Source organism: Balaenoptera acutorostrata, chromosome 18 (genome assembly GCF_949987535.1).
Source record: "Balaenoptera acutorostrata chromosome 18, mBalAcu1.1, whole genome shotgun sequence".
Taxonomy (NCBI): domain Eukaryota; kingdom Metazoa; phylum Chordata; class Mammalia; order Artiodactyla; family Balaenopteridae; genus Balaenoptera; species Balaenoptera acutorostrata.
This window is the reverse complement of record NC_080081.1, coordinates 79,166,620-79,181,141: the sequence shown is the minus strand read 5'-3', so window position 1 is coordinate 79,181,141 and position 14,522 is coordinate 79,166,620. Positions and strand designations below refer to the sequence as shown.

Here is a 14,522-nt window from a genome sequence, read left to right as displayed (position 1 = left end):
CTAAAGATCACCCACGGTGACTCAGGAGGAAGGGAAGGGACAAAGACTTATCCCTGTCTCTGTGATCACCTCTGCCCTTCCTCACGGCTGGAAGGCCCCGGGCTCTGGCCAGGTGCCTGGCTGCCCAGAGGGACGTGACCCTGTCCCGCCCTTGGCAGCACGACGGGGCCTGTGACGTCTCCGTTTACAAAATCACTCATTCTTTTTGCAAACTGGCTAAAGGTTGGTGGCCATATGAAAATCCAGTAGTCTTGTGTCGCGGGAATTCAGAGAGTAGAGCCCACATGGGCCGCCCAGGCTACACTTGGATTGCTTATGGCTTCTGTGCACAGCACCGTTTGCCATCCACTGGCTACCAGATCCAGGGGTTGCTGAAACTGCAGCCCAGGGAGACTTGGGAAGAACTAGAAAAAAGGCAGCCGTGTGTCGTCTAAAGTGACGAGGTAGCTGACGGAGGAATTACAGTAGAACTAGGGCTGTGTGGGGAGCATAGGTAAATCAGATCTTCATCTGCCATTATAGTAAGAATTAGTCAAGAATGAGGGGTAAAAATTATCCATCTTTTTAGGTGAGCAAAGGGCACTGCCAGGAGAAACTGCCAACAAAGTTAAGAGGAGTCGCCTCTTTAGGAGCAGAGCTGGGTGGGGTGTGCAGAGGCAGGGCGCTCTTGCTTTCAATTTTAAGCACTCAATATTATTTTATTTTTAAATATGAGCACACATTCCTTTAGTAAAAATGCACACACACGCACACACACACACACACACACACACACGCAGGGCTCTGGCTCTTGCTCTGAGTGGTGCTAAATGATTTTCCAACATGGGTAGAGCCTGCAAAGCAGCCTGCAGATGGGACACCAATGTATAATGGACCTATTTCTACCCAGAGGCTAGAGCGTTCATAACAGAAAATGATGCCGCCTTTGGTCTGTGCCCTCTCTGCGCGATACCAGGGAGAAGCGCTCCTCCCTAACCCTGCTCTGACTGTGACTTTTAACCCCCGCTTTCCCTGAGCTCACTGATCTCCAGTTTCCTCATAAAAAGTTATTGGAGCTTTCAGAATATTAGAACATGAATTCTCTGTTATATAAAGATTTAGCTGAACACAATTTTTTTTTTTTTTTTTACTACAAACGTTTGAATATGCTATTAACTTTTACAAAATCAATTGTCAGTATTACCAACATCCAAACAAATTCCTAGAGTCATGTAAGAAGGACTTGGCGACAGGGCTTCTGAAATGTGAACACAATTTCTTAAAAGAATGTGTACTTTTTATTTGAAAATTCTCCTGCACTATGGCAGTACTTTCCAAAGAAGTAGCATGTTGGACGTTTGAAAAACCATGGGAGATTGAACCCCCAGCAGCTCATGGGAAAACCTCCTACTATGAGCATCTGGTGTGTTTCTCCGGATCTTGTTGACATTGAAAGACACAGAAGAAGACATAGATTTCTCTTTTAACCCACAAGACCTGTTGCTCCCTTTACCGGTACATCCATCTTCAAAACCATTCCCTACAGCATTCTTTATTTTGTATTGTGTGAGTCACACATCAACTTTTTTCTTTTCAACCTCAGAACTGCTGTTTTTCTCCCGTTATTGCCAAACTGAAGGTACAGGGTAGCAAAAGAACATGTTTTTCACCCCCAGCTCTCTGAAGGGCAGAGGGCCATTGTGCCTCAAGCTCCAGAAGAATACTCTTTGTCCCGTAGACATGGACTTACCAGCAGCATCCGGGAGAAATGAGGACTCCTCTGGGAGGTTCCAGAACTGAGACTTTGGGCAGCATGTCCCATGCATACGTTCATGCCAGAAGACCAGCTCCTGGCGTATGCTTCAAGGAGAGGGAGGTTTTGCTGGGCTCCGATGGAAACTGGCAGGGTTCTCCAATAGGTGTTAGGGTTTGCAGGGAATGAGATAGTGACATTAATTTTGCAAAATGTTCAAATCCATAGAAACAACCCTATTTTGCTACACAGTGAGTTTAGGACAAGTAATATAGTACCTTTGCTTTACCCTTACATTAGCGCCCTTGTATTTGTCTTTTCTTCCCCCCTTTTCCCTAGCTGGGTTTCTAGTTTCTGTTTTGGGTTTAATTGTAGGTGGTTGGAAAAGGTTGGACCCTGGGTGAATAATTTTCAGAATGTTCAGCACCTTGGAACTTCTGATAGGGAGAGCTTTTCTTGGTAACCTTCATCAACAATACTCTAATATTTCAAAAGAGGGAGGTTATATTCACCTAGGCTCTGGGAATCGCATTTTCACACATCTAAATAAAGAAACACTAAATATCATTCGAGTGTGCTTTTTTGCGAACAGGAATCCTTCCTTATGGAGTTATGAAGGAAGACAGAGGCTATATTATTATATTCCGGGGTTTGATCTGTAGACGTCTGAAATGTTACTGTTAGTCATTTCCACAGGTCTTTGAAGGCTCCACCTAGACTTGATTCTGCACCAAGATAATACAACCCATTTTTTTTCCCTAAGGGAATTTATTATTTCTTTCTGGATCCACATTTCCTACGTTACTCTGACTCTTACATCTGTCTCCAGCTAGGGCTACGCCTAACACATTGCTGCCACATTTCCAAAAAGAATTCACTGTGTCTGAAAACATAGATGTCTCAGCCCTCTGTGCCGTCTGTGGGCGATTCAGCTGTTGGAACGATGCTCTCCCCGGCAGCACTGGCGCTTACAGCCTCTTCAAACAGCAGAGACCCAAGGACTTCTCCTACTGATTTACCCTCCCAGCTATTTTATCTTAACTAAGTTCTAGAAGGAATTCGTGCAGAAGTCGAGGGGTGGGGGAACCTATCTCAAGTGCACAGATTGTATGATTGTGTGTTTACCGTTTCCTAGGAGCCCACAATCAGTTTTTGGTGCATTCTACACACGTTGGATAAAAGACAATGAGGCAGCGTGGACATCACTTTTCTCTTGCTCTAGAGCATTTCTGAAGATAAAGTCTTCTTTATCACTTGAGGTCAGTGACCCACACCAGCTGTTACCCTGCCTTGGATGCAATGATACTCTGAAAGTTCGTGAAGGTCGTAGGCTATTTCTCCCAAACATAAAGGGAGAGATTCGCTAAGCCTTTTGAAAATTGTCTAGATTTTGTGTTTTCCCCCTTTCCTTCCCATCTATCTTTTTACAGTTTTAGGTCTCCCAATTTGTTGCTGTCAATCTTCGGTGGATATAGAAGGGATCAAAACTTGCTAGAAATTTTTGTAGAGTGAGGATATAAAGGTTCTGATGCAGGAATTTTCTAATCGTCTCATGGACTCTGTAGTGTCCATTTGGGCTTCTTAGGAATTCCCCCTTCCTTTTATTTTGTGTCTTTCCCCATTCTTGGCTAGACGCTAGATCAAAGGTTTGTAAATTATGTTCCAGGATTCCACAGGGGTGCTGAAGAGCCGCCACAGATGGGAACTAGAACTCCTGTTTCAGATTGTGAATCTGCACGCAATTGGGTTTACAAAACGTTCATGTTGGTCAAACAGTTTAAAAACCACGTTCTAGATGGATGAGGTTATCACAAAGTTAAATTACTTATAGGCAAGTAAGTCGATGAAGTCCATGAAGACGTAAGCAGCAGATGTATTGAATTCTTCCATTGACAGATGTGTTGTCTACTGGTACAATTATAATCAACCCAATACCATCCAAACCACAAAACTCTTTAGACAAAGAAAAATGGGTGAAGATGAAGGGTTACAGAGGGTTACTAGTTGATCTTTAGAAAATTGGGATCGGCTAGTCTTTGGGGGTTCTGCTGAATGAGTTCTCCCTTAATATTAAACCCTGGTGAATTTCAAGGAAAATTTAATCCATATGTTTCTGATTCAATTACTCTTAACTCATTAAATGTTTTTTAAAAGCTATTTGAAATTTGAGAAGCCTTTTTACGAGCGTTAGTAATCCTTTGTTCTTTGAATTAGGAAGGAGAATTTTGCCAAGAGTTAATGGTACTTGAACCTCAATACGCTTAAGGGGATTCTAAACTTAGCAAAATGTCCAGTATTCTGTCATAATCAATGACTCGGGGACTTGCAAAATCTCTGCCACTTGCTACTCCTTCCATGCCTGCTGATGTCAGATCGTTTCTTCTACCTGTGAAAATGACCTTTGCATGCAAGACAGCTAAGGCTGCTGAGGAAGGTGATGTCCGCCAGTGGAACACAAACTCAGGTCATCACCCTGTTTGGGGGAAGCTAATCAGATACAAGGCGAACATTCTGCGAAGCAGAGGTACCTACCCCTCTTTCCTTTGTTCCTTATTGTTTCAGGTCAGAATGTATCAATAGTTTGTTACCCCTGGGCTGGTATCATACAGCAGTTGAAGGAAGGCAGTGAAATGTTTTGTAATTGAAGGGACAGTAAACATTCAAATATGATACCTGCAGAGTTCCTCAGAATTGAACAAGAACTGAAAAGCAACATATGCATGCAGAGAACACGGCTCTGCTGAATGATGTCGATGGCGTATGTTCTATTAACAGAAGCCGGGTTCATCTGAAGTAGCTACAGACTTTAGAGGCCCGAGCTGCTAAGAGGAATCGTTCTCCCCAGCTGAAGAGTGGGAAGATTTTGTCTGTTTGCTTTTTTGTTTGTTTGAATAAGTTGAATCATGAAAAGTATTTCTGGAAAGAAAAACGTCATTAAGACACACGGAAGCCATCATTTAGAACCATAGGGTAAGAGTCTGGAATGTGAAGACGCAGGGTATTAAAGACGCCCTAGTAGCCAGAGATGAAATGGCTCATTTGGATCTAAGATTTCAAAAAGCTCGTGAGAGAGAAGAACAGAAAAGCCAGCAGTGGCAGGTAAGCCATAGTGATGGCCACGTAGTATCTCTAAACCCAAGAGAGACAGTTCTGACAGCACACCCTGGGCATCCCTAATCACCTACACCATCTTCCCAGGTAAAAGATTCTATAAGACCAAGTGGGATCACACTGTCCATTCCACTGGGGAAGGAGCAAGAAACCCATCTGCGGGGACCCAGGGCTATTTTTCGACCACTGCTCTTTGGGAAGGTTCCTGTGTAGACAGAGCGCTAATCCAGTCACTGCAGCCACTAAGGTTCCTCAGTGAAGCGATACAGGATGACTTCAAAGATGAGGGCTTCTAAAACCATAGAACTAAACTTGAAACATATGATCTCTTAGTTCCATTTGCTTCCAGATAAACACAGTTTCTAGTGCGTTGGCAATGTTTATATTATTTTATTTGTCTGGTAATTATAGAAGAAGGTCAAGGATGGCTTTCAAATGAAGGTCACAGTTGTTTGCACAGCACAAGCATCTCCTTAGAGCCACATGTTTTCAAAGAGTATTTCCTGGACAAGTTAACTTTAATTAAGGGTAAGGGTGTGAAAAAGTTTTGCTTAAATTTCACAAGACCCCAGGTCCCCTGAAGTAAACTCGTCATTTAAAAATCTATTCAATGCCTCTACAAACTCATTCTGACTAAAGTGTTGGTGACAAGAGTTTATAGGAGGATGTGATCGTCTATCTGATAAGTTTGATCTCTATGGGCCCACTCGATTTCTTATCTCCAAACCCTGCAATAATGGAAAAAAATTAGGCCTGCAGATTTTTTAAATTAATAAAAAATAGACTCACAAATGAGGCATTTACAGAGGCAGAAATTATTTTTAAAGAGGAAAAAAAAAAGATACCTGGCACATATTTAAAACCTCTTGTCAGCCCTGTAGTTTATACGTGCTGTGAAATAATTTTCAAAAAGGTCTACCAGCAATTTTGCTCCTTCGAACTCTTTTGCAGTCTCAGCCCTCGACACAGACGCCTAGCAGCCGCCCCGCTGAGCTACCTGAGCTTGGATGTGGGCCCACCGTCAACCCAGGAGAGGAACGGGGCAAAGATACCCGTCTGGCCAAAGAAGCGAACACAAAAAGCTTCCAAAAACAAACAAAAGTTATATTTATTTTTTTTCAAAAAAAAAAAAAAGAGTATCCAATTTTTCATGTCAATATAGATAATCTGCTTAATAAAATATCGAGTTTTGTTATTTTTCTTTTCTTCTCCGCCCACGCAGGAGTTGTACCGAAGTATTTGAAGTATGTGAGGTATTGGAAAAATAAGCCCGCGTGGAGCAGAGACACAGATGTTTTCTGTGTTTAATGATTTCCCTCCTTCTTCTTCTGTTCACTGTGTTTTAAAGATTTTTGTGTTTGTGGTGGCCGCCCTTTGCTGGCCGACACCAGCTCAGGGCCCCGTGGGGACCAGGGTCCTTCAGAGGTCAGAGCTCCGGGTCCCTGCAGCAAAGGGAGACCCTCTGACGCCAGGGAGACGGCTACTCTCCTCGTTTCAAAATCTAAAGGCCACTTGGCTCACCTCAATTCTGCGTCTCTGGCGATGATTTTAATTCACTGCTTATTCAGAGGACTCAGCTTACCTCAAAGATGTAAAATTAAGTTAGCTTTATGTTTGCTTATCTAGATGATTTCAAAGAAATTCCTCGAAAAGACCTATGAGGTGAGCAGAACACCGAAGACAGAATCCAGAACAATTTGATATCACCCTGATTTTATTCCAAGAAGTCACTTCCTTTTCCCCTTTCTTGTTTGGACACAGACGGAGCTGACTCTCCTGATGGCTCAGGACAATTCTCAGAACAACCCGCTGATTTAGGGACGACCTTTAGTCCCCCAACCATCGGCCAGCCTTTCCTGCTAACGCTTATCTGGTGTGTCCTGAGAAACTGAGGTTAATGAAGAGGAACGAGAGGAGATAGAAGAAGACGATGCCATTTATGGCCGTGCGGCCACACCCTCAGGCTCTTCTCCGCGACATCCGGGCTGGGGCGCGGGCCCCACAAGGAGCAGAGGAGGCGGCGGACACGTGGAGTCCCCCGAGGCCTGCGGTCCACGTGGAGACACACCTGGGGACGCACCGTGATGTGATGGCGTCAGGGCACCTGTGGCGCCAGGAGGGCAGTGAGCCGAGGGGTGCCCAGAGAGGTCCCCTTGGGGGGCTCCCAGCTAAACCCACAGAGAGTTCTCTCCTTCCACCTGCACCACCAGGCCCCGAGCTCCACCCCAGGCTCCCCGGCCCTTCACCAGGTGTCTCTCCCTCCACCTTGGTCTAGTTTGAAGCTGAGACAGCGGGTCACACGCCTTCTACTCCGCGCGATTGGGAGGACACATTTCTTGTCCTTTAATAAAGAAAGAGAGGGCGGAAGCGCACGGGAAGTGAGCAGAGGTAGAATCGGAAAAGGCAGAGGACGTAACAGGTGGGTGCCGAAGACCGTCCAACGTCCTGGGCAGTCAGGACGTGCGAGACTCTTCCACACCCCTGCACTCCGGAGCCCACGGGTCTCGGCTAAGGTGTCCGAATTTGGAAGGAGAGGAAACAAGCTTACTCTGATACTCCTGCTGTCACCACTGGAGGGCACCCAGAGCGGGGCTGATGGAGGGTACTGGCCCTGAGGCCGGAGCCCAGCTGTTACCCCAAGGTCGCGCGTGTGGAAAATGGGGGGCGGGTTGGGAAGCTGCGGCTGTGAGGACGGACAGCGATGCCGAAGGCCGAGCAGAGCCTCGTGTGCTCCCCGTGGGGCTTGATTTGGGCCCATCCTGGGACTCAAGAAAACCAGGAGACACAGGCTGCCTAGCGCTGCTCGCAGCCCGCGCTGCTCCAGCCCCAGCCTCTGCGGCTCAGGTGCGCCGGGAACGGGCCCAGGAGGATGGAGCAGAGAGCAACGCTACACCCACGTCTCCCGCGCCCCCGGGCCCTCCCTGATGTTCCCGCAGGGGACTCGTGCCATTTGTTCCTCTGAGATCCCGGCCGTCTCTTCTCTCTACTTTAGAGATCTGTATCTATCAGAGTGTTCCCAGATGCGAGGGGACCCTTAGACACACAGCTTTGTTGCAGTGTCCTGGGGGAGGGGGCTTCTGGAAGTCCCGAGGCTCAGGGCACAGCCTTGATTACGTACCGGTGGTGACTGTCCTTACTGGACAGGCCTCTGCCTCAGTGTGTTCAGCTGGTCCCTCTGGGCGGGAAGCTGGGAGGTGGGTCCTCAGCCCCCGCTGGTGTTGAGAGCAGAGAGGAGGCCTCATGAGAAGCCCCCGGGGCGGGGGGTATGCACACAGCTGAGGGTGCAGGAGGGACCAGTGAGATTCCCGCCACTTTCATTAGCCACGTGTTTACATTCCAAAGCCGCACGGTCCAGGTCCAGAGGGGTAGGCAGGGGCCATTGTGTGTGACCATTCAAATTAAAATTAAGTGAAATAAGACATTCAGTTTCTCTGTCACACCAGCCACAGTTCAAGTGCTCAACACCCGCGTGGGCTAGTGATCGCGTTGGGTACGGAACCCCTCCATCAACGCAGAAGGTTCACTGGTCGTTGCCTCTAGAGAGACCCTGTCCACTGTGACTCTGGATTCTTGCTTTACTCGTGGGCTTGTCTTCAGATACAGCCGAGTCCCATTAAGAAGTCATCCTTTTGTATTATGAATACGTCTACGTTTTATTTTTATTTTGAGGCCAGTTTAAATCTTTTTTTTTTTCAGTTTGATAGTAAGATGAGAAGCCATTTGATTTGTTTGTTTTAATCTCTCCTGTACTTGGATTTCGTGTGTAATGATGTCGTCGTAGTGGGGTCTGGAGTGGTCTAGCGTCTTGCTTCTCTGCAGGACGCCTGTTCTGTGAGCAGCACAGTCTATACCTCTCATGATGAATTGTCACTATCCACACTTTCTACTGAGAAAAATGTTCGAAACAATATGTTTACAGCATGCAATCAACAAAAAGCTAAGAACACTTTATATTCAATCAAAATTTTTCATTTATCTTAGTTTTGATAAAGTCTCTAAGAGGGCCTGTAAGTTAACATTAAATACTGAGTGAATAAAAATTTCTGAGCCAATATAAGCACTTCAGCTCAGGGCTGACCATCCATCTGGTCTCCAAATGGCTGGTCTTCATGAGGAGGGAGAGGTAGGGAGTAGGAAACATGCACTTCCATTCAGAGCGGCTCCTGCAGGGAGCAGACAGGTGTGAGAACAGGTGCCTGTACAGACCAGCAAAGCTGACTATTGAACCACCAACATCTGAATAAGTTTTAAAAGGATTTCATTTCATCATGAATGAAACCTCTTAAACAACTAATGGTAAATCTGAGTGACACAGTGGTTAAGAGACCTGGCTTTAAAGGGACATAGACACACGTGAGATCAGGTCCCAAATGTTCCCAAGAGCAGGTGACCACAGGCGAGTGGCAGTTTGTTTCTGCTTTACAAACTCTGGATAACGCTTGAACGTACCTCATATTGTTGGAGGATTCGATACAGGTTTATTAGCCTTAGCACTGTGCCTGGCGTGTCATAAGTGCTCAAAAGCTGTTATGATAGCCATGACTATTCTTACTCTAAATACTACGGAGAGAAAAAATTAAATGAAACCACAGGGTGCTACATTAGGAAGCTGGACTTCAAAGGTGTACGTGTGTGTAACGCATGGGACAGCAGGAGCAGGACACCCCAGCTACACATGATAGGTACTCAATCAATATGTTTAGTGAATAAAACAATGTTGAGAGACTATTTCCTACTCTATCTCTGAAGCTTGGGTTTTTGTGGACTTTTGTCTTTTTAAAAAATGGATTGATAAATTCATCCAAAAGGAAGAGGTAGAATGGAAAATTGGTTTAGCCCCACCCCACCCCAAACCCATCCACACCCCCTCCTAGTGATAGAACAATCACAGTTTGCAGCCTCAGAAAAGCTCCCTGAGAGCAACAGGCATTTCAGTGTCTTTCTGACCTAGGAATCAGGACTGCTTCTATATTCAGTGTGAAATCTCTCTGAAACGTTCACGTGTCTCATTTGCCTCAACTGTAGCCTTTGTTTCTTCTGTGACTTGTCAACTTTCAGGTTTGAAAATGGTGTCGATAAAATATGGCCAGTAAATGAGTCAACTAAACACATTTGTCTCAACAAGAAAGCTGCAAGGAAGTGTGACTGTATTTTTAGAAACAAGTATAGTAGACACCACATAAGTGAGTGAGCTCTTCAAGAAAGTTTATCCTCCCTGTTCAAAATGTGATCAGAACAACTCTGACGGCGTGTTCAATAATCTTCCTTTGTTAGAAGAGAATTACGTTCATCATAAAGTGTTATCAGCCCAGGTAACAGAAAATAAACAAAAACAAAGAACCACAACTGAAAGCGTTTCATTTTAAAATCATATTTATGTACTACAATATAGTGCTTAGGAATCTGCTGTCAAGTGATATGAATTTATGAGAACATAGATCAACTGTCCTTTCGGAAATCACATAGATGGACAAAATAATGCTTCTTTATTTCTGTATGTGAATAGGAAATTCAGAATTGAAAAATAAACTCAGCATTTTATAGAGAACTTATAAAGGAATCAGATTACAATTTCATCATAGGATGTCCTTTTAATGTTATTTTATATAACTTTCTGTGATACAGATTTCAGTCAAGGTCCCCAAATGATTTTAGACTAACCGGCGAGTTCTAGTAATAGTAGAACTTTAATTATGCCAGAGCTAAACTTTCTGCTAAATGAAGCTGTCTTCATGTTAGAAACAGATGGATGCTAAAGGTAAAAGTTGATTTCTTTCTTTTTTTTTTTTTTTTTTGGTGAACATGTTATAGCTGATGGATATTAATGTTTAAGTAGAGAAAAATAGAAAAGTCCTGAGTTAGAGTGATGTTTACTTTGTGCTTCAGGTGAGTTTGAGAAGCTGTCTGCTCACAGGGGGTTGTCTACCTGTGATCAGGAGTCAGTGTGGTCAGATGGGTGAGGATACCTTAACCTACACAGCCTAAACAGCCATACAGCGTGAACCAAGAAGGCACAATTATTTTCCTCTGGATCATATTTTAAGCAATATTAAATCTACACACTTAAAGAAAACAGTAAAGCAAATATTAAGAAATTTTATGTATATATTTAAATTTGTGATAAATATGAGGAAGAATTAAAGAAAAATGCCCATACAAGCACAATGAGATAATTTCAGCATCTTAAGAATTATTAATGACTACTTAGAAGAACTCTAGTCGTTATATTTTTGCTTTGAATAAAATTAAAGCACTTTAAACCTTGTAATCTAACATCAGCATCTTCCCAGAGTGAGTGCAGAGGCTCAGAACATTTTGCTCCACAAGTCACACATGCTCCCCTCTCTAAAACCAAACCAGACCACTTTCCATTTAACCAAATAGCAAACGCCATACCGATGCACACAACTGTAGTGCCTCTTTGTTTCCTTTTCATTGGAAGAAGAGGAAAGCGAAAACCAAAGTCTGTACTATCTTCCTTGGCCAGTGAGAAAAACTGTGATTGTTTCCAAGTAAGAAATATCTAATGACCCCAAAGCATGACCATAAAAGAAAAAAAATGACAACCTGGACTTGAGCAAGATTAAAAACGTCTGCTCTATGGAAGACCTTGTTAAGAGGATGAGAAGGTAAACTACAGAATAGGAGAAAATATTTGTAAGCCACATAGCCAACCAAGAATTTGCATATAGAATATAGAAAGAGCTCTGGAAACTCAACATTAAAAAAGAAACAATCCAAGGAGAAAACGGGCAAATGATATGAAAAGACATTTCACTGAAGACAATATGTAGATGGCAGATAGGCACATGAAAATCAAAACCACAATTATATATCATTATTACTATGAGTTACCCATCAAAATGGCTAAAATTAAAAATAGCAAAAGCACCAAACGCCGGCAAGGGTGTGGAAAACTTGACCTTTCATACATTGCTGGTGGGGAAATAAAGTGGTACAGGTACACTGGAAACAGTTTAGCACTTTCTATAACACTAAACATGTACTTACTGTAAGATCCAAGAATTGCATTCCTGGACATTTGTGTTCACACAAAAAAAGCCATTCCAAAAAGCTGGGAATAGCAACTTTATTCCTAATAGTCAAAACCTAGCAAATACAACAACAAATTGCTTCATCAGGTGACTGTTTAAACACCTGTGGTCCATCCACAGCGTGGAACCCTGCTCAGCAATAAAAATGAACAAACTATTGATACATGCAAAAAACGTGGATGGAGCTCAAAGCAATTATGCTGAATGAAAAATGCCACTTTCAAAAGGTTACACACTGTATGATTCTATTTCTATAACACTCTTGAAAAGACAAGATGACGGACATGGAGAATGGATTAGTGGTCCTAGGGGTTTGGGATGGGTTGCAGAGGGGGGCTAGCATTAGGGATTTTCGTGGTGATGGAACAGTTCTTCATGTTGATTATAGTAGTGTTTACACAAATCTACACGTGATAAAACTGCATAGAACTACATACATGTGCACATGTGCATGCACACACACACGCAACACAAATGAGTTGTATGTATTAAATAACATCTGAAGAAGATCTCTGGATTGTAGCAGTGCCAGTTTTGTGATACCACACTATTTTTTCAACTTCTTATCAATTTACAATTATTTCAAAACAAAAAGTTAAAAACAGATTAACAAAAAATATCTATACATTTCTTTCTTTTTTTCCAAGAAAGAGCCACTATCTGCCCATTAGGTACATAAGGAGAGAAATTTGTGTGCAGTTATTGTATTAAGACATTAAAAATAACTACACACTCCTGCAACATTTCTGTTCAAGCCTGATTTCTATTACAGCTCTTGTCAATCTTTCTCCCACTTGAAAACACCCAAGTGATGCTACAAACTGCCATTAATAATCGTACTTGCTCTCACAGTGATTCTAAAGCGTGGGGAATGCACTTGAAAAAATCCATCATCCCCCCCACAGAACTTCCCAGGCGAGAAATCCAAATTACAAATAAAAGATTATTCAAGGTTTTTAAAAACCCAAAGCCAATATTAACAGGACTTTCAAAGACACAAAACTCTACAGAGTTTCACATTTAGGGAACTAGCATCTTTCCTTCCAGATGGATGAGCGTAGTAAGATGATAAGATTGCATATAGATGGCGTTTTTCATTCAGTGCGATTCATTTATCAAATATTCATTGCGTCTACTTTATCCTAGTTACCATCTTAGGTTTTAGAATATAAAAATATAGTTATTTTTTCTTCCTCAAAGTGCTCCTGGTTTAGTGGCAAAGACTGAAAAACAAATAGATAAAAATACTAACTGAACCTTGTTATGAAGTCCAACACTTCTGTAAATACTTGTGGAGATTTTAATACACTGTCTTTAATTGATGAAAATGCATGATTAAGTGGAGGTGGATGGTCTTTAATTAACAAAATGAATGAATACCCTTGACAGTTAAGTAGAACAATCAAATTAATCCGTATAATCGTTCTTTGAAAAGTAAATTGGAATATAATCTTGAATTTTGAGAAATAAGCTGATACAATGTATAATGGTTAGTGATAGCTAACAAATTATCTTTTACTCTAGGACTTCTCATGGAGCACTCCGGAAATTACAGATAATGGAGCTTAGAGTAAATAAAACCTATATGCACTGTCTTAGAGACCATCCCATCACGGTCAGCTTTTCCATACTAGGTCCTACTAAGTTCTGTCTGGAATTTTCTTCTTATTTTAAATATTATGTGTTAACTCAGTTCTGGTTACCCCATGCTCTTCCTTTTGTGGTTCTGTCCCTTTTTGCTAAAGAGGACGGCCCAGAGGAACCAACTGGGTGATCAGCGACAAAAGGAAAAGGAGGATTTGTATCAACGAGGGGACTCGCTCGTTCTGCCCCGTGTGCTTAGACCAAAGTGTGTCCTCCCCTGGCTCCTCACTTGAGCTGATGCGAGATCAATGAAAGTGAGGATTTCTTGCTCTGACTCATGATTTAAGGATTACAAATCAAGCCAAGAATACTTTCCATTGGTTTAGCACTTTTATTTTTGTTTCTGTTTTTTTTTTGAATTTTTTTTTAATACAGCATGTTCTTATTAGTTATCTATTTCCTACATATTAGTGTATATATGTAAGTCCCAATCTCCCAATTCATCCTTAGCACTTTTGAGTTTATTTCTTTTCACACATGAGATCATCTGATCGTCTCCACAGTCTTTGGCAGTGGGTATAACTCGTCAGTTCAGAGGAAACTGACACCCGGCGGGTCAAGAAGGAGCCTGTGCGAAGCCACAGACACACAGTGAACGTGTGGCCAGTCCCACCAGCTCCTCCAAGTCGGGTGCTTGCCACTTAGCCCACTGTGTTCTACGCCATTTTATATTCTGGAATCACCTTGTTACTGTTAGTCAGTCTTGAACTTGGCATAACCGTAGGGGCTATGCTCCACCCAGGAGTGGACAGTAGGAATTTTCTGTCCCCTCCACTCTTTGGGGGGCTCTGTCACTCTGGGAAGGTAGGAGTGTTTCCTAAGTCTTTCTCAGCAATAACTCTAATGGGAGGGTTTAAATATACCACCTCCCCTTCTCGTCTGTAATTTCTTTCTTCCAAAACATGGCAACGGAATCCACAACTCATCTCCATCCGCTGATCGCACAACCAGCTGTCAGAGCTCTGAATCATGCCACTCAA

The 14,522-nt window shown here is 42.9% G+C and overlaps 1 long non-coding RNA gene across 5 annotated transcripts in view; it reads left to right on the top strand.

Moving 5' to 3' along the window:
• Positions 1-14,522, top strand: part of LOC103003887 (uncharacterized) — a 293,955-nt gene that overhangs the window by 240,665 nt on the left and 38,768 nt on the right. The window contains exon 10 of one of the 5 annotated variants that reach the window (XR_009005963.1): positions 6,605-10,081. The exons of the other annotated variants lie outside the window; for them this stretch is intronic. This is a non-coding gene — a long non-coding RNA (uncharacterized LOC103003887). Of the gene's footprint in view, positions 1-6,604; positions 10,082-14,522 lie in introns of those variants that run through there. 5 annotated transcript variants of the gene reach the window in all.